The sequence below is a fragment of the Palaemon carinicauda genome, chromosome 16, assembly GCF_036898095.1.
Source record: "Palaemon carinicauda isolate YSFRI2023 chromosome 16, ASM3689809v2, whole genome shotgun sequence".
Classification (NCBI taxonomy): Eukaryota; Metazoa; Arthropoda; class Malacostraca; order Decapoda; family Palaemonidae; genus Palaemon; species Palaemon carinicauda.
In genome coordinates, this window is record NC_090740.1 from 1391244 (window position 1) to 1411188 (window position 19945).

General features: G+C 38.1%; 2 protein-coding genes across 6 annotated transcripts in view; both read left to right on the forward strand.

Moving 5' to 3' along the window:
- LOC137655613 (serine-rich adhesin for platelets-like) overlaps positions 1–19945 on the forward strand; it is a 488048-nt gene that overhangs the window by 131216 nt on the left and 336887 nt on the right. The window lies entirely within an intron of this gene.
- Positions 1067–19945, forward strand: part of LOC137655611 (probable E3 ubiquitin-protein ligase HERC4) — an 82012-nt gene continuing 63133 nt past the window's right edge. For 2 of the 4 annotated variants that reach the window (XM_068389514.1, XM_068389517.1), the window contains exon 1: positions 4882–5013. The gene's annotated coding sequence lies outside the window, so the exon portion shown is untranslated. Of the gene's footprint in view, positions 1212–1270; positions 1360–4881; positions 5014–19945 lie in introns of those variants that run through there. The other 2 variants (XM_068389516.1, XM_068389515.1) reach the window with 2 other exon arrangements.

Here is a 19945-nt window from a genome sequence, read left to right on the forward strand (position 1 = left end):
CTGTCTTTGGTATCAGAAGACGAACATCCTGCGATGAATATATTCCATTTTTACCGGCAATGTTTTCCTTATTTTGGGGAACTTTTTACGTATTAAATATCTTATATTGTACAATTATTGCATTATGCGTAATGACAACTTATAATATTTGATAACATTTAGAATCATAGAAATTTGACCTAGGGAAAAGATTGCAAGGCTTTTCATATGACGTCAAACTAACAGTAAAAAATATTTTACTTATTTACTTGTTGAGTTAAGTTATCTCCTCTTGACATACAGAACTAATACATTTATTAATTATATACACATGTGTGCATACATATTTGAAGAATTATACAGCGTATCCCATAATGTGAAATCCGTCTGGATTATTTTTTCTTTTGTCCGTCTGACATATTGTGGAAACCTGTGGTTGCATAATCTTGAAGCTATAATTTGACAGGTCCAGAACCAAAATTTGAGATACACAAAAGATAGGATAAGTCAATACTGGCCTTAGGTGTTGTATTAACATAATTTATTGGCTGTTTCGTGTATAACACACCTCTTAGTGGGCTACTTTGTATATCCAATCTTGATAGTTTGATAAGTCCTGATACACATTCCAAACAGTATCTTATCTGTTGAGCAGTTACTGTAGCTTAAACATGCATTTATATTCAATTATTTCTGTAAAGTATTTTTTATAACTTTTAGATGAGTAACAACGGCTATACACTAAATGGAAATTATTATTAATATAACATTTTCTTTAAATATATGAAATTCAGTTGTTCAGTAGGTCGTGTTGATAACTTAACAACATTGTTTTTTTTGTTGAGAAATATCTGGGTGAATATTCTGTAAGCTTGTGATTGACTACTGTAATTCTCTCTATCATGACCCACCCAAAAGTGCAATTTAAAGGTTTACATAACGTAATAAACAGAGGAGAAAGATTGATAAAAGGTGTCCTACCCTGAGAAATGGTTACTCCTATGCTAATCGAATTACACTGGCTGCCCATTAAAGTCAGAATAGAATTTAAGATATTTAAAATAACTCACCAAGTTATCAGAACCGGATGGACAGATGTGGAGTAGATAGTAGACCTTGTAGTATGACATGGACCAATGTTGGTATCACAACAATTCCATCTTTCTACAGTATGACAATTTGATCTAAGGTGTGGAGCTCATTGTGAAACTGGAAATGGATACGTAATACAGGTACTTTACTTTACTTACTTTGAGGGCTGCTTTTCTGGTCCTATACAGCAGGGGAACCCTATCACAACAATGCCATCTTTCTACAGTATGACAATCTGATCTAAGGTGTGGAGCTCATTGTGAAACTGGAAATGGATACGTAATACAGGTACTTTACTTTATTTACTTTGAGGGCTGCTTTTCTGGTCCCATACAGCAGGGGAACCCTAGTCTCTATAGGACCTCCCCAATCATTTTATCATGTTCGTTCGATGGCATTCAACGTTTCACATCGCATATTGCCAATTATATTCAAGTTTTAAAGGTCGCTTATGAATGGCAGATGCAAGAGACGGTGGCAATATCCAAGCAGGACAATTCCCTAGAGACTGACCACCCAAACTAGGACCAGCTGGAGAGCCAGGCAATGGCTGCTGATGACTCAGCAGGTAGACCTATAGGCTTCCCCCATATTCCCATCTTTACCTCAAAAGGATGATGAGGTTGCAAACACCAATAGAAACTGTTGAGGTTGAGCGGGTCTCGAACCCCAGTCCAGGGAGGTTTTTAATAGGTATTCAGTGGTTCTCAGACTGGGGGGATCACAAAGGAATCTCATGAGGATGCTAAAGGTTCACAAAATCCCAGTGTTATATCATCTGTAGGCCTATACATATAATCAAGTTTCCTCTCACCATACAGTTTTGCATTTAATATATGCTACCAAATGTTCTTTTGCTTGTAGAATGTAATAGAAAATTATTATTCTTTACCATAATAAGCATCTCTAACTTTTTTCCTGTGAGAATAAAATAGGAAAAGAATGTTAATTGGACTTGGTAATCTTTCATAATTCCAGAATATGAATATTGAGTTGAGAGAAATTAAAAGTAAAGTTTCATGATAACTACACAAACACACGCACATAATTTTGTCTATGCCCGATGTACAAATGAGATTTTTTTTTTTAATCAATTATTGCGCCCATTGACGTCCGACATTTGAGTACATGGTAATACAGTAATATTGATTACATCTACATTGTAATTAAGTTATGCCTAAAGAATAAAAAAAAATAAATAAAGTATATGCAAACATTTAAGTACATATTAAAACAGTATTGTTTACATTTACAGCATTATACAAAGGAATACAAAATAAAATATAGACAGATATTTAGTAAATATTAAAAATAATATTGCTCATTTCTATATATCAAAGGTTATACAAATGAATTCATATGGAATACAAATTAAACTTAGTTTGATTTCGTAGGTAGGTTGTACCAATCTTTAGTTAATATTACAAAACAGTTGATTATTCAGTTTCCACCAAAGTGAGGATGGCGCATGAGGATCTCATCGAGCAAATTATTATCTGTCAATAATTTTTTACATATATCAACTACTGTGAGTCTTTGGGGGTAATATGTCACTAACAAGTGGACATTCCAGGCAATAGTGTTCCAGGGTGTTGGCGTTGGGTGCGTCACACAACCTACAGGAGGAGAAGTGAGGAACTCCAGAGAGAGAGAGAGAGAGAGAGAGAGAGAGAGAGAGAGAGAGAGAGAGAGAGAGAGAGAGAGAGAGAGAGAGAGAGAGAGAGAGAGAGAGAGAAAGTATCAAATACAATTTACCTTTCTTATAGTTCTTTTAAAAACAGAATATTTCCGACTTAGCCTAACTTTGCTATTTTCCCTGTTGGAACCCCTGGGTTTATAGCATCCTGCTTTTCTAACTAGGGTTGTAGCTTAGAAAATAATAATAATAATAATAATAATAATGATAATACCGATATAAAACTGCTGAATTTTGTAAAATTCAATAAGTCATTGTCACCTTTTTCAACACTACTTGCCATCATAATAAAATCCACAAAACAGATAGGAAATAACCAATGTTATGAAAGTTGCACGGGGCAAAACAAAGCCAAATTTAGAAGAATGGTTCAGACAACGCAAGTGTTCCACTCCCATTGAACAGAGAGAGAGAGAGAGAGAGAGAGAGAGAGAGAGAGAGAGAGAGAGAGAGAGAGAGAGAGAGAGAGAGAGAGAGAGAGAGACAGACGGGCACTTGTTCTTTATTATACCATCACCTCTTCGGCCTATTGACGTAAAGGGCCTCTTTATTACATAAGGGAGATTATTATTATTATTATTATTATTATTATTATTATTATTATTATTATTATGGGTGTTGCTGCTGCTTTTATTATTATTACCATCACCTCTATTATTATTATTATTATTATTATTATTATTATTATTATTATTATTATTATGGATACTGTTGCTGCTGTTATTATTATCACCATCACCTCTATTATTATCATTATTATTATTATTATTATTATTATTATTATTATTATTATTATTATTATTATGGGTATTGTTGCTGCTGTTATTATTATCACTATCACCTCCATTATTATTATTATTATTATTATTATTATTATTATTATTATTATTATCATTATTATTATTATTATTATTATTATGGGTATTGTTGCTGCCGTTATTATTATTACCATCACCTCTATTATTATTATTATTATTATTGGTGTTGTTGCTGCTGTTATTATTATTACCATCACCTCTATTATTATTATTATTATTATTATTATTATTATTATTATTATTATTATTATGGGTGTTGTTGCTGCTGTTATTATTATTACCATCACCTCCATTATTATTATTATTATTATTATTATTATTATTATTATTATTATTATTATTATTATTATTATTATGGGTGTTGTTGCTGCTGTTATTATTATTACCATCACCTCTATTATTATTATTATTATGTTGTTGTTGTTGTTGCTATCATTTTTCTTGTTGCTGGTGTGGTGTTATTATTATTGTTATCACCATCACCTCTATTATTATTATTATTATTATTATTATTGTTGTTGTTTTTGTTGTTGTTGTTGTTGTTGTTATCATCTCTATTATTATTATTATTATCGTCGTCATTGTTGTTGTTGTTATTATTATTATCATCATCATCACTATTATTATTATTATTATTATTGTCGTTGTTGTTGTTGATGTTTCTATATTATTATTATCATTATCATTATTATTGTTGTCCTTTTTTTGTTATCATTATTTTTTTTAAAGTGAATCTATCAGATATATGTTATGAGGAATAACCTAATCCTTTTAGGAGTAAACGCCTTGTCATCATCATCACTATTATTATTATTATTATTATTATTATTATTATTATTATTATTATTATTATTATTATTATTATTATCTTTTTTGTTTATCTCTAGTGCTTTCCCGAACCTCCCAGAATAGTCAATTCGTACCCTGGACTCATACAGAGTCAATCTCTATTATTATTATTATTATTATTATTATTATTATTATTATTATTATTATTATTATTATTATTATTATTATTATTATTATCTTTTTGTTTATCTCTAGTGCTTTCCCGAACCTCCCAGAATAGTCAATTCGTACCCTGGACTCGTACAGACTACAGAGTCAATCTCGTAGTCAGGTTGCCAGGTTTTGTAAATGAGAAAAGGCCAACTTATAATCAATCACAGCTTTAAAAGTCCAACCCATTATTAGAAAAAGGCCAAAAATATAGTAGTTAAAGCCCACATTTTTTCATGATATTACTAAAGGCCAACTAATTTTTAAAAAGCCGAAATTTGAGATTTTTTGGCCTGAAAAAAGGCCAACCTGGCAACCCTGCGAGTCGTAGTCTGTTAGTATTTACCTAACCGCCGAGAAAGTTCCATGTGTGGCGAACGTCTCCAGGGATATATATCTATTTATTTATAAATCTACCTCTAATGAAATGTAAGTCGAGTGTTATTAGTAGATAGTAAGGATTAATTAACGTTTTATTTCAGTTATTTGATAGTTGATTGTGATTTAGAATAGAATTTTAGTCGAATTTAAGCTGTGAGATTTGTGTATCATTAGGTACTTTGGTATATATATTTATTTTCGTTTTGTTTTGGATTCCTGCAATGTCATGTGGTCTTGTATTTTGCTTCATTTGGTTTTGTTTGGTATATTGATTCATTATTATGTTTTATTTTAAGTTGACATTTCCTGTAAATCCATTGGGTTTGTTTCAAACCTTAAGCCTAAACTTAACCAGCCCAGATTTATAGTAGCGAGAATCTAACACTAATTGAAGATGTATTTGTTCTTGTTTTTATGTTATTTATACCTTATTGATATTAATTTGACATTTATTCTTCCCGAATCATTTTTCTAAATATTACCTACCTAGCACTTTAAGCCTCACTTATTTTTAGATGTGGGCTGGGGTGCAAATTGCCCTGTTCTACCCTTTCACGCGAACCTTAATAATACATTCCGTCACCAATAACATAGTAACTAAATTATTACCATGTATTACACAATTGAATGGTAATACACTATCACTGGTTTGTTACTGAATTTTATTAGATTTTTAATAACAGGTAAATTGTAGATTGGCGGACGCATCCACAGACAAGGCTACGTAAAGGTAACCCGGGTTTGTTAACTGTTCCTAGCCGCTCCGATAATGTCATTGCGGTCATGTTTTAAGAAATATATTTTTTATTTAATAAAATGATTTAATTTCTTGGTTTTATTTACGCCCGATTTGACCTGCGTCAGCCAGTCTACAAACGTTCCCCAAAAGAATACGAAAGTAACGATACTCTTATGTGCATATGCTAATCTAACTTGCTTAAAATCGCTCATTTTCTGTCTCAAGATGGTGAAGCCTTTGGTCTCCCCCCATTCTCAAATCTTGTGATAACTTTACCTGTGCACCATTTAGAGATACTTTGACGTGCATTAAGAAAACGAGTGTCTTTGTATAAGGACGGACAGGACCTCCCGCATGCATAGAGTACCATGTAACTTAAACTTCCTCCCCTAACCTAATATGCATGCAGAATGCTTACCTACTCGCCATTTGTGAACCACTTTAGACTTCCGTATTCTTAGCGAGAGGGTTGAAAATACGGGTGTTATGTGGCATAACTAATAATAATAGTAAAAATATAACTACTTTGTAAATCAGTACAGTTCGTCGTTGGGAACATATGTTTGAAGACACGACATCTTAAGTCGGGTTAGGAAGGAATTTGAGTTTTAGAAGTTTACTTTTGTCCAATTTACACATCTTGGCCACTGCTATCACATGACTATTACGGGAAACTGATTGATTGAAAATGGTTTTGAAAAATTTGTTAGTTAATTTATAATTCGTCTTGGAGGAGAAGTATTGATTTAAAAGCTCAAGATAGAGACGACTGGCGAAATCTAACCGAGGCCCCTTGCGACAGTGGCTACTTTCCTCTTGTTAAGGGTAGAAGAGACTCTAGCTATGGTAAGCAGCTCTTCTAGAAGGACACTCCAAAATCAGTCTTGGTTTATGCAATATCCTATGTACCAAAGTCTTGCACTGTCTTGGGATAGAGTTCTCTTGCTTGAGAGCACACTCAGTCACAGTATTCAATCCGTTTCTTTATTTCCTTTCCCTGCTTTTCCAACTAGGGTTGTAACTTAGCTAGTAATAATTATAATGATAATAATGCACTAAAGACACTATATACATATGATTGGCTCCAAAAGGCTCCTCTTCATCATGGTAGAACCATGGATGGCCAGGCAATGGCTGCTGATGACTTAGCAAATACAGTACACTGTAGGCTCAGCATCAAACAGATGGCAAGGCAGACATATCCTATTGGCTATCATTGATTCATGCAATGTTTTTTTCCTTTATTTCACCAAATGGATATAGGAACATTAATGAATATTCAGATGAAATATATTCCCCAAGAAAAACATTATATATGTTTTTCTCCTTTAGTATTTTAACCCTTTTACCCCCAGGCTATTTGGAAATTTCCAACCCTTAACCCCCAGGGGGTTATTTTTTTCCCAGCACATTTTGCAGTATATTTTTTTTTAAATTGCTCTAACAGCCTTAATTTTTGTCATAGAGAGGTCAGGTTGGTCTCATTCTCTTGGAAAATGCCTGAATTTTCTCAAAAAATTATCAAAAATATGAAAAAAAAAATTTTTATAGCATTTTTTTGCAAGGACGTACCGGTACGTCCATGGGGGTAAAGGGATGGCTTTTGTGAAACGTACCAGTACGTCCTTTTGGGGGTAAAAGGGTTAAGATAATTGGAAGACTTCAGTTATATGAGGGGTGTTTGCCATTAGTCAAATGTTTTTGTTGAACAAAAGAGCCTGTGATCCATCAAGTATACTGGTTACTTGAATGATTGGAAATAGTAAGGGTTTTTGTAGCCAATCAGAAACGTCCCTGCCGGGTAATCTGTTGGACGCGGGTTTCGAGACCTGCTCAAGCTTGATATTTTCTAGTGGTGTCTGCAACCTCGCCATCCATGTGAGACATAGAGGGTTTGGCAGAGCCTAAATATCTACTTGCTGAGTCATTAGCAGCCATTGCCTGGCTTTACCGGGTCCTATCTTGAAAGTAGAGGGAGCTTGGGCATTGGGCATGTCTCAAAGTGCTTAAATACATATAGTAAGAATTGCTGGACCTTAGAAACATTGCTTTTTCAATATTAAACTTACCCGATAATCATGTAGCTGTCAACTCCGTTGCCCGACAGAATTCTACGGAAGGGATACGCCAGCGATCGCTATACAAGAGGGGGGTGTACTCACAAGCGCCACCTGTGGCCAGGTACTGCAGTACTTCTTGTTGACACCACCTCAATTTTTCCTCTGTCGTGCTTCCGGCAAGACGTTCATGGATACGCTTATAATTTTGGAGTCTTATTCACGGTTTTTGGTGAAGTATTGCTCTAAGATTTCAGCTTTCGCTATTCAGGAAGTTTTATTATTAGCTTAGCTAGCTTTTGGAATTAATTTGATTAATTATGGTGACGAAGAGAGTATGAACTCTCTTTCACCTTTAAATGGCCGACCCTTCCCTTAGACGGAAGTGTTGGTGTCTAAGAGAGTATAGACTCTCTTTCTTAATTTTGCTTAACAAAAGTTATAGATTTATTTTATATCTCTCCGCCTTTTATAGGCCTCTTCGATTAACTTCCTTTTATTATAAACTTATTAAAATTAATTTTTATATTTGTTTATATTCGACCTTTCCTAATAGTAGGCGGTCTTTTCTTGGTACCGAAGTTAATCAACATTGAGCCCGTCATTTCGGTTTTACCTGTTAACATATTATGCTATTTTAATGTTTTTGAAAGAATTTCTTTGATAGTCTCGTACTGTTTTCAAAGTTGAACTAACGTTTTGTTTTGTCTCTGCAGTTGTTGACGTTCAGAACGTTCAACTTGCGCTCTATCGTTACGATAGAGAGAGAATTTTCACGGTGTCACGTTGCAGTAAGAGTAACCGTTTCTAGCGTTTTGTTCATTCTTTCTTAGCTTAATGGTTTTAATTCTAATAAAGGAACTTTTTATTTGGGAAATATTTCAGTTTTTTTTCCTTTAACAATAATATGTTTTAACGATATATATGATTGGGCTCTTCTCTCAGGTTCTAAGTCGAGAGAGAGAGAGAGAGAGAGAGATAGAGACGGAGGGAGAAAGAGGAGGATAAACGTTTTGTTCAAGCGAGTAACGTTGTTATCGTTTTTGCTCTTCTCCCTAGTCTCTTTAGGGGAAGAAGGTAAACGTTTCTAGAGTTTTTTCTTGTCTATGCGGTGAGAGATTTTAAACGTAGTTTATTTGATCTAGTGTTTAGTCTCTTTCCAGCCACTGAATTATTTATCTTTCATTAGATTTTTCTGTTACATTGTAATTCTGTTTTCGCAATTACTAACTTTTAAGGAAGGATAGAATTGCGTGTTTCAGGTACAAACCACTTAAAGTTTCGAGTTCAGTGAAATAAGTGCAAACAGAAAATCAAAAGTGATAAGTGATTAGTGCAAAGTGTGTCAGTGTTGTGCGTGAGGGTACTTCTGTGCGTGCCAGTCGTCCTCCCAGTCCGGGACCTCTTGCAAGCTCCCAAGCCCAGGGGAGAAGCAATGTCGAAGGGCAAAAGGGTTCGGCAGGCCTTGATCGGCGCACAGAAGTATCCTCGGTGGTTGCGGGCGTGTCTTACAGAGACCGTCACTCCCACCCGCAGACGATTGAGCCCTTATTTTGCTCGTCTGCAGAAGAAATTTCGGGGAGAAAACGCTGGACTCAGGTCTCAAGACCTCTTAAACGTAAAGTCCAGTCCTCTAGAGTTCAACAACCCGGATGCAGTCATTGGGTTAGCTCTGACTCTCCGCAGTCATCAGGTGACTGCACACCTCCTAAGAGAGGTAAGGCGATGCCTCAACAGACCTCATCTTCTGTTAAGGCTTTGCCTCAACAGACCTTATCGTCTGTTGATCCCAAGATGACTTTGCTGCAGTCCATGCAGTCGCAGCTTGCGGTCTTAATGCGTGAGTTTCAGGCTGAGAAGGTTACACCTCCTCCTGCGAGCGCTCTGCCTCACCGCAGTCCAGTCTGCCAGGCGTACGAAGTTGAGGTTCCTTAAGCTACCTTACCGCGTTCGGAGTTGCCAGTTACCAGCGTTGTGCAGCAACCTCAACCTTCCTTAAGGCAACCTCAACAATGGGAGCAGGAGTCTTATGCCTTGAGGCAAGATTTTCTTGCAGTTAGACCATCTTCGAGGCAACAACCTCTTGAGGTACGACAACCTCTACCATCCTTGAGGCAGCCACCTCAGCTCTCGCAGCTGCTACCTCAACTTTCCTCAAGGCGAGAGCCTCGACTCTTGAGGCTAGCTCCTCAGGAACCTCAACTCGTGAGACAGGAACTGCGTTCTGCGCAGCCGCTACCTCAACTCTCGCAGCTCACACCTCAAGAACCTCAACTCGTGAGTCAAGAGCCTCTCTCTGCGCACCCACCTCAACCCTTGAGGCAAGCGCAACTCTTAAGGCAGGAACCTCATGCTATGAGTCAGCCACCTCAACGCATGCATCTGCCACTTTCTTCTCAACTTGAGCCTCTTCCCATTCAACTTTGAAATAACAAATGACAATAATAACACCTCATTACTTTCATAACTTGCATTTGTAATCATATACATGTATGCCTACACAAACATTATGATAATGGAGGTTATTCGTATTACTTAAATAAAAAAATATATATGTATTCCTTGCAATATATTTTTAACAAATCGCAAATATGGCAAAATATCTTCAAAACAAAAATGAATCATGTAAATATTATGTTGATATTAAAACCCCATGCAAGCATGCATGAAGTAATGCAGTGTTGCCAACAGGGCGAGTTTCCCTGTCCTGAGGTGAAGTAGATTATAGATCGTATATTTAGTGCAGCTTAATTCTACGATTATCATGCCGGCTATCAAATTCATCAACAAAACAGTCTAATCAATTCCCTCGGCACGTGCACTTTCAATGGACAGTAATGCGATATTACTCAATCTAGCACTGGTCATGGAATTTCTGAGAAATGTTACATGCCATGCAACATGCTCTGCTTCTCTTACAGCATGCTCTACATACAGCATGCTCTGCATACAGCATGCTCTGCATACCTTACCGCATGCTTCTCAGTCACACATCTTTGGTTGTTGCCAACTCACTAGACTGTCAAGCAGTTTCATAACGTTGCCTTCTAGTCTGCTGCTTTTGCACCAGTGAAACCCTCACTGAGAGAACTTAGCTTTTCTCGGATATGGTCCCTGTAGATGAGAAAGTGCTTTTCTCCCTCCTTCTGATATTCCCTTGAGGACTCTGTCATTTGGAGAGGAGCCTTTAGCTGCGTAGCCTCCTATGGACTTTTATTTAAGCATAACATGCTTCCAGGGAAGGTAATGGTTCCACTTCAGTCGCTAACCCCGTCTGTTACCACACCTGCTCCCATAGACCTTGAGCTGTGTTGCAAGACATGCAGTCCAAGCTTAGTCCTTGTTAGAGGATTTTTTGTTTACGGAGTCAGTGTGTCACTGGGAAGACGTTCAACAACCAGCAGAAGTGACTTGTTGTGACGCAGTGCGGCAACCTCAGCAACCCGATAAGGAGTTGTCTGTACGACCCAGACAGTCTAGACAGCTTCGGGTTGTCACTGTACTTCCTCGCTTCCCCATGGTTGACAGTTCACAGACTGTGCAGCAGTACCATGATCTTGTGTCCGGCTCCGTCAGACGACTGGCTTTTAAGAGCTCCCACAAGTCGTCGCTGTCTGGAGATTCTCAGATGGACTATGGATCTGACCAATAACTGGGCCTCCTGGTCAATTTTGAGGAGTCTCAGCTCGTCCCATCCCAGACCATTGTCTACCTGGGTATGGATCTTCAGAGTCGAGCTTTTCGGGCTTTTCCGTCGGCCCCAAGGATCTTCCAAGCCCTAGAATGCATCCAGAGCATGCTGAGAAGGAACCGATGCTCAGTCAGGTAGTGGATGAGTCTAACAGGGACACTTTCATCGCTGGCCCTGTTCATCGTGTTAGGGAGACTCCACCTCCCCCCCCTTCAGTATCATCTAGCTGCTCACTGGATAAAGGACATGACGCTAGAGACGGTCTCAGTTCCTGTTTCCGAAGAGAGGAGGTCTTCTCTCGCGTGGTGTAAGAACAGCTTTCTTCTCAAGGAAGTCTACATTTGGCTGTTCAGAAACCCGACCGCCGTCTCCTCTCGGACGCATCAGACACGGGCTGGGGTGCGACTTTGGACGGACAGGAATGCTCGGGAACATGTAATCAGGAGCAAAGGACACTTCACATCAATTGCAAGGAGTTGTTGGCGGTTCTTCTGGCCTTGATAAACTTCAAGTCCCTCCAGCTTAACAAGGTGGTGGAGGTGGACTCTGACAACACCACAGCCCTGGCTTACATCTTCAAGCAGGGAGGGACTCTTTCGTGGAAGTTGTTCTAGATCGCAAGGGACCTCCTCATCTGGTCAAAAGATCGAAAGCTCACGCTGGTAACGAGGTTCATTCAGGGCGGTATGAATGTCATGGCAGATCGCCTCAGCCGGAAGGGTCAGGTCATCCCCACAGAGTGGACCCTTCACAAGAGTGTTTGCAGCAGACTTTGGGCCCTGTGGGGTCAGCCAACCATAGATCTGTTCGCTACCTCGATAACCTAGAGACTCCTGTTGTATTGTTCTCCGATTCCAGACCCAGCAGCAGTTCACGTGGATGCTTTTCTGCTGGATTGGTCCCATCTCGACCTGTATGCATTCCCGCCGTTCAAGATTGTCAACAGGGTACTTCAGAAGTTCTCCTCTCGCAAAGGGACACGGCTGACGTGGGTTGGCTCCGCTCTGGCCCGCGAGAGAATGGTTCATAGAGGTACTGCAATGGCTGGTCGACATTCCCAGGACTCTTCCTCTAGGAGTGAACCTTCTACGTCAACCTCACGTAAAGAAGGTACACCCAAACCTCCACGCTCTTCATCTGACTGCCTTCAGACTTTCGAAAGACTCTCAAGAGCTAGGGGCTTTTCGAAGGAGGCAGCCAGAGCGATTGCCAGAGCAAGGAGAACATCCACTCTCAGAATCTATCAGTCTCAAGGGGAAGTCTTCCGTAGCTGGTACAAGACCAATGCAGTTTCCTCAACCAGTACCACTGTAACCCAGATTGCTGACTTCCTGTTACATTTAAGGAAAGTAAGATCCCTTTCAGCTCCTACGATCAAGGGTTACAGAAGTATGTTGGCAGCGGTTTTCCGCCACAGAGGCTTGGATCTTTCCACCAACAAAGATCTACAGGACCTCCCTAGGTCTTTTGAGACCTCAAAGGAACGTCGGTTGTCCACTCCAGGCTGGAATCTAGACGTGGTCCTAAGGTTCCTTATGTCATCAAGATTTGAACCTCTCCAATCAGCCTCTTTTTAGGACCTCACATTAAAAACTCTTTTCCTCGTGTGCTTGACAACAGCTAAAAGAGTAAGTGAGATCCACGCCTTCAGCAGGATCATTGTTTTCACATCTGAAACGGCTACATGTTCCTTGCAGCTCGGTTTTTGCTAAACGAGCTTCCTTCACGTCCTTGGCCTAAGTCGTTCGAGATCCCAAGCCTGTCCAACTTGGTGGGGAATGAACTGGAGAGAGTACTTTGCCCAGTTAGAGCTCTTAGGTACTATCTAAAAAGGTCTTAACCTTTACGAGGACAATCAGAAGCCTTATGGTGTGCTATCAAGAAACCTTCTTTTCCAAGTTCTAAGAACTCAGTTTCTTACTATTCAGGCTTCTGATTAGGGAAGCACATTCTCATCTGAAGGAAGAAGACCTTGCTTTGCTGAAGGTAAGGACACATGAAGTGGGAGCTGTGGCTACTTCAGTGGCCTTCAAACAGAACCATTCTCTGCAGAGTGTTATGGATGCAACCTATTGGAGAAGCAAGTCAGTGTTCGCATCATTCTATCTCAAAGATGTCCAGTCTCTTTACGAGTACTGCTACACCCTGGGACCATTCGTAGCAACGAATGCAGTAGTAGGCGAGGGCTCAGCCACTACATTCCCATAATCCCATAACCTTTTAACCTTTCTCTTGAATACTTTTTATGGGTTGTACGGTCGGCTAAGAAGCCTTCCACATCCTTGTTGATTTGGCGGGTGGTCAATTCTTTCTTGAGAAGCGCCGAGGTTAAAGGTTGTGATGAGGTCCTTTAGTATGGGTTGCAGCCCTTGATACTTCAGCACCTTAGAGTTGTTCAGCCTCCTAAGAGGAACGCTGCGCTCAGTAAGGAAGACGAACTTATTTAAGGCAGAGTAATGGCTCAAGTCGACTTCCTTACCAGGTACTTGTAATTTCATTGTTATTTTGAATAACTGATAATATGAAATACGGGATACTTAGCTTCTTGATATACATGTACACTGGTTTTCACCCACCTCCCTGGGTGTGAATCAGCTACATGATAATCGGGTAAGTTTAATATTGAAAAATGTTATTTTCATTAGTAAAATAAATTTTTGAATATACTTACCCGATAATCATGATTTAATTGACCCACCCTTCCTCCCCATAGAACCAGTGGACCGAGGAAAAATTGAGGTGGTGTCAACAAGAAGTACTGCAGTACCTGGCCACAGGTGGCGCTTGTGAGTACACCCCCCTCTTGTATAGCGATCGCTGGCGTATCCCTTCCGTAGAATTCTGTCGGGCAACGGAGTTGACAGCTACATGATTATCGGGTAAGTATATTCAAAAATTTATTTTACTAATGAAAATAACATTTTGCAAAGAGGTATCTGGTTGAATATGCTATGAAGACACTTGTGATTGATTAACTGTGCTATTACCAGGATTGACCACTAGAACCCCATCCACCCCAATCTACCCAAAGTGCAACGTTCGAAATAACAAAACATAGTAAATAGAGGAGGAAGACTGATAGAGAGGTTTACTCCTATATAAAGAATTACACTGGCTGCCTATTAACCCTTTTACCCCCAAAGGACGTACTGGTACATTTCACAAAACTCATCCCTTTATCCCCATGGACGTACCGGTACATCCTTGCAAAAAAATGCTATAAAAATTTTTTTTTCATATTTTTGATAATTTTTTTGAAAAAATTCAGGCATTTTCCAAGGGAATGAGACCAACCTGACCTCTCTATGACAAAAATTAAGGCTGTTAGAGCAATTTAAAAAAAATATACAGTGAACCCTCGTTTATCGCGGTAGATATGTTCCAGTCGCGGCCGCGATAGGTGAAAATCCGCGAAGTAGTGACACCATATTTACCTATTTATTCAACATGTATATTCAGACTTTTAAAACCTTCCCTTGTACGTAGTACTGTTAACAAACTACCCTTTAATGTACAGAACACTTAATGCATGTACTACAGTACCCTAAACTAAAACAGGCACAAATATTAAAGGTGATTTTATATCATGCATTTCCTAAACATGCTAAAAAGCACGATAAAAAATGGCAACCAATGTTTTGTTTACATTTATCTCTGATCATAATGTAGAAACAAACTGGAGGTAGAGCTTTGCTTATTACCCAGACATATTTCCCATACTTTTCCCTTAGAACTACATCACATCTTCCTACTTTAGATATATATATATATATATATATATATATATATATATATATATATGTATATATATATATATATATATATATATATGTATATGTATATATATATATATATATATATATATATATATATACATATATATATATATATATATAATATATATGTATGTATATATATATATATATATATATATATATATATGTATATATATATATATATATATATATATGTATATATATATATATATATATATATATATATATATATATATATATATATATGTGTGTGTGTGTGTGTGTGTGTGTATATATATATATATATATATATATATATATATATATATATATATATATATATATTTATATGTATACACATACTGTATACATACCTACATATATACATAAATACATGCATACATATATATATATATATATATATATATATATATATATATATATATATATATATATTACTGTATATATATGGGTTATGGAAAAAATCCGCGAAGTGGTGAATCCGCGATGGTCGAACCGCGAAGTAGCGAGGGTTCACTGTACTGCAAAATGTGCTGGGGAAAAAATAACCCCTTGGGGGTTAAGGGTTGGAAATTTCCAAAGAGCCTGGGGGGTAAAAGGGTTAAAGCTACAGTAGTGTTTTAGGTATGTGCAGTACCCCATCTACACTTAGCGCGGAGAGAGTTGTAAAATTTTTTATTTTACAAGTCACTCCGCGTTTTTGGGACCCATATGATATTTTGTGAAAAAAAATCGGCCGAGAGAAAACGACTAGTTGGCAACTTTCAGTCGTCCACCCACGCTGCTGCTAGCCGTGGAAGAGTCCGTTAGTATGTAAATGAACGTCGTGGAGAGTGTTTTTGTCCGCGTAACTTCATTTATTTTTCGCTTTTTGTGAAATTTTGCGCTGTGTTTGGGTGTGCCCTGCCCTTTGTCCGATGCCTGGAAATCGTACAAGTCATGATAATATTGTGAGAGTGGTTGAATTGCATAAAGTGGGAAAGAGAAATAGAGAAATAGCGAACCATACGGGATTGACCGAGGCAACTGTGTCGCGACTCTTGAAAAAATGGCGTGCGGATGGCGGTGGTGATAAAGTTCCCGTTCACAAACATGGTGGGGGCAAGGCCCTAAAGATATCCCTGAAGGCTTTGAGGCTGTTAAAGCGTCAATTGGACGTTACTCCTTCCATAACTGCTAAGGAACTGAAAAATAATAACCCTAAACTTCTCAGCGACGTCTCTATCCGAACAATTCAAGAGAACATTCAGAAGCGCTTGAATTACTCGAAAGTGAAAGCGCGCGTGAAGCCCCTCGTCACTGCGAAACAAAGGCGCCGTCGTGTCAAATTTGCCAAAGGACATAAAGACTGGGACCTTGTTCAATGGCAGAAGGTCCTTTGGACCGATGAGGCAACGTTTTGTATAAGTGAGAGTAAGGGAACGAAGGTGTGGAAGTCTCCTACTGCGTCAGCTTGCGATCCCCGCCTGACGGTAACAAGTGTTAAGCACCCTCCATATCTTATGGTGTGGGGTGCCTTTGGGTACGGTGGGTTAGGGAATTTAGTGATACTCCCTAAGGGCCAGACTGTTAACTCCCAGCGCTATATCAAGCTACTTAGTGAGAATTTAGGGGAGAGTTTTGCCAAAACTGGGTGTGAGATCCTTCAACAGGACGGCGCCCCTTGCCACACCTCAAAGGCTGTTAAGAACTGGCTCCAAAACAGCGAGGTTGACTTTATAGAGGATTGGCCTGGTCAGTCACCAGATATATCCCCCATAGAAAACCTATGGGCGATCATGAAGGGACGCCTTCGTCAGGAAGACACCTCTACTATACCCAAGCTGACCGTAGCCATACGTAAGGTGTGGGAGGAAATTCCTGATTCCCACTGTCAAAACTTGGCCAATTCTGTCCCCAAACGTCTCAAGCAGGTCATCAAGGCCAAGGGCTTCCCCATCAAGAAGTAGCATTGACGGCGTAAGTGTTCAACTATTTTTTTTTTATTATTTTATCAATGAAATCTGATTTTTTATTGCATATATTCTGATTTTACAACTCCCTCCGCGCTAGCTGTAGTTATCAGACCCAGACTAACGAAATAAAAAAATTGCAATACTGTACATCTTGCAGCCAACGAATTGTGACAACACGAGAATAGTCACAGATGTTTTAAAGTTATTAGGGCCTAGGTGTAGGTTGTAGAACCTACAAATATACAGCCCCAAGACTATATAACAAACTCCCACTCGACCTCCGAATGACTGAAAATATTAAGGCTTTCATGAAGAAACTGAAGACTTACTTGTTTTTCAAGTGCTATGATAATGTGGATTTGACAATGAACATATAGAATACTGTGTCTAATATTTAAATGCTTAAGAATGTATATGACAAACATTCTTGTAGGTCCTTTATGGCACAGGGTTCCCCTGTGTGATAGGACCAGGAAAACAGTCCTTAATGTAAAGTATATAGTCAGTCTCTAGGATATTATCCTATCCCTTGCCTCTGCCATTCACAAATGACCTTTATTCATTTTAATCCTTTCTAGTTGCAATCAATGCTTATGCATTGTCAATTATATTCACAATTCTCATTTGGAATACAAAGACTACGTCAGAGATATTAAGACTTGTATGATCGGCCTATTTTAGATCGTACATTCTTAAAAAGACATTGTTAAAGTTTTCGGTGCCGATTTAGTGTGTGGCCTACCTTCCGAATATGGCCTACGAAATTCTATCCCTGTTTTAGTAGGTGGCCTACCTTGAAAAGCAATATATATATATACAGTATTATATATATATATATATATATATATATATATATATATATATATATATATATATATATATATATATATATACTGTATATATATATAATATAAATGGTAGATGGTATCAATTAATTACGGAACTGCTGGTTTAGTAAGTCATTTATTAACTTGTTGCCGTCTATGGAAATGAAAATTTAAGTGGTAAAGTATTCACGGAATTGCTGGTTTATTAAGTAATTGTTTATAATTACCTGTTTCTCCTCATGGAAATGTAAGGAAAACACCCTACAATGCTTTCAGCAATATTATCATCTTTTTATATACTTTTCTGTACATATTATTTATTCAGTCTGGCACAGAATCATCTATCCTTCATTTCTATATACATTTCATTATTATATGTCAAGACATTGCAAGTATTTTTACCTCCGCGAACGAAGATGGAAGGAGGTTATGTTTCCGCACCTGTTTGTGTGTGTTTGTTTGTAAACAGCTTCCTGGCCACAATTTTGATTGTAGAGTAATGAAACTTGCAGGGATTAACTGTTATATAAAAAGCTGTAAATGATTAAAATTTGGAAGGTCAAGGTCACAGTCAAGCAAAATGTCCAGTTCAAATAATCAGCCATGAGTTTGGACATCGTTATCACAGAGATTTTAAACTTGGTTCATAATTGAGTCTGTGAAAATCCACGCCAATTAATCCATAATAAGGTCAAAGGATCAAGGTCGAGAAATAAGCTGCCGCGGAGGAGGTCTGCGCTCTATTGAGTGCCCCTCTAGTTTAGTTCAGTGTGATGGCAAGCAGCCAAGTTAGGCCTGCATATAGCCTACTTTTTCAAATGCCAATACATATATCAACATTTTTCAACAGCATTAACTTTTTCATAGCTTTGGGCATGAGAAGGTAACTGTATGTATCATGTATATGGGAGAATACATATAAATTTAAGAACTACATAATACATTTTTTATACAGGCACATGATTGTAATTTTTTAAAGTATAAGAATATGATGTGTATGCTTATGGTGCAGTTTATTTTACAATGATGATTCTATAATCCTGGCACTTCTTTTCATCTTCATTATCATCTCCTCCTACTCCTATTGACACAAAGGGCCTCGGTTAGATTCAGCCAGTCATCTCTCTCTTGAGCTTTTAAACTAATACCGTTTCATCATCTCGTACTTCATGCTTCATAGTCCTCAGCTATGTAGGCAGGGGTCTTCCAACTCTTCTAGTGCCTTGTGGAGCCCAGTTGAATTGGCAAACTAATCTTTCTTGGGGAGTTTGAAGTGAGTGCCCAAACTATCTCTTTATACCCCTCATCATGATCTCATCCACATTTAGCATTCGAGCAGTCTCTTTTAGTTTCATTTCTAATCCTAATTTTCCATCTTCTAAAATTTTCATAGGTTCCATTGATGCGTCTTATAAAACCCCATACTGTATTGCTGTAAAGATGCAACATTTTACTTCTTCAGATTTATACCAAAACATTTTACTTTTTCAATATTAAACTTACCCGATGATCATATAGCTGTCAGCTCTGCTGCCCGACAGAAAAAAACTACGGGCGGAATACGCCAGCGATCGCTATACAGGTGGGGGTGTACATCAACAGCGCCATCTGTCGAGTAGGTACTCAAGTACTCTATGTCAACACAGAACCAATTTTCTCTCTGTCGTGCCACCGGCAAGACCTACTGAATACGCTCTTGTTTTCTGGATTGATTTTCACGTTATTTGGTGAAGTATTCATCTTTAGTTATTAGCTTTCGCTGTGCAGAAGTTATCTTCAATACTTCCTTGCATTCTTTTTTCAATATTAAACTTACCCGATGATCATATAGCTGTCAGCTCTACTGCCCGACAGAAAAAACCTACGGGCGGAATACGCCAGCGATCGCTATACAGGTGGGGGTGTACATCAACAGCGCCATCTGTCGAGTAGGTA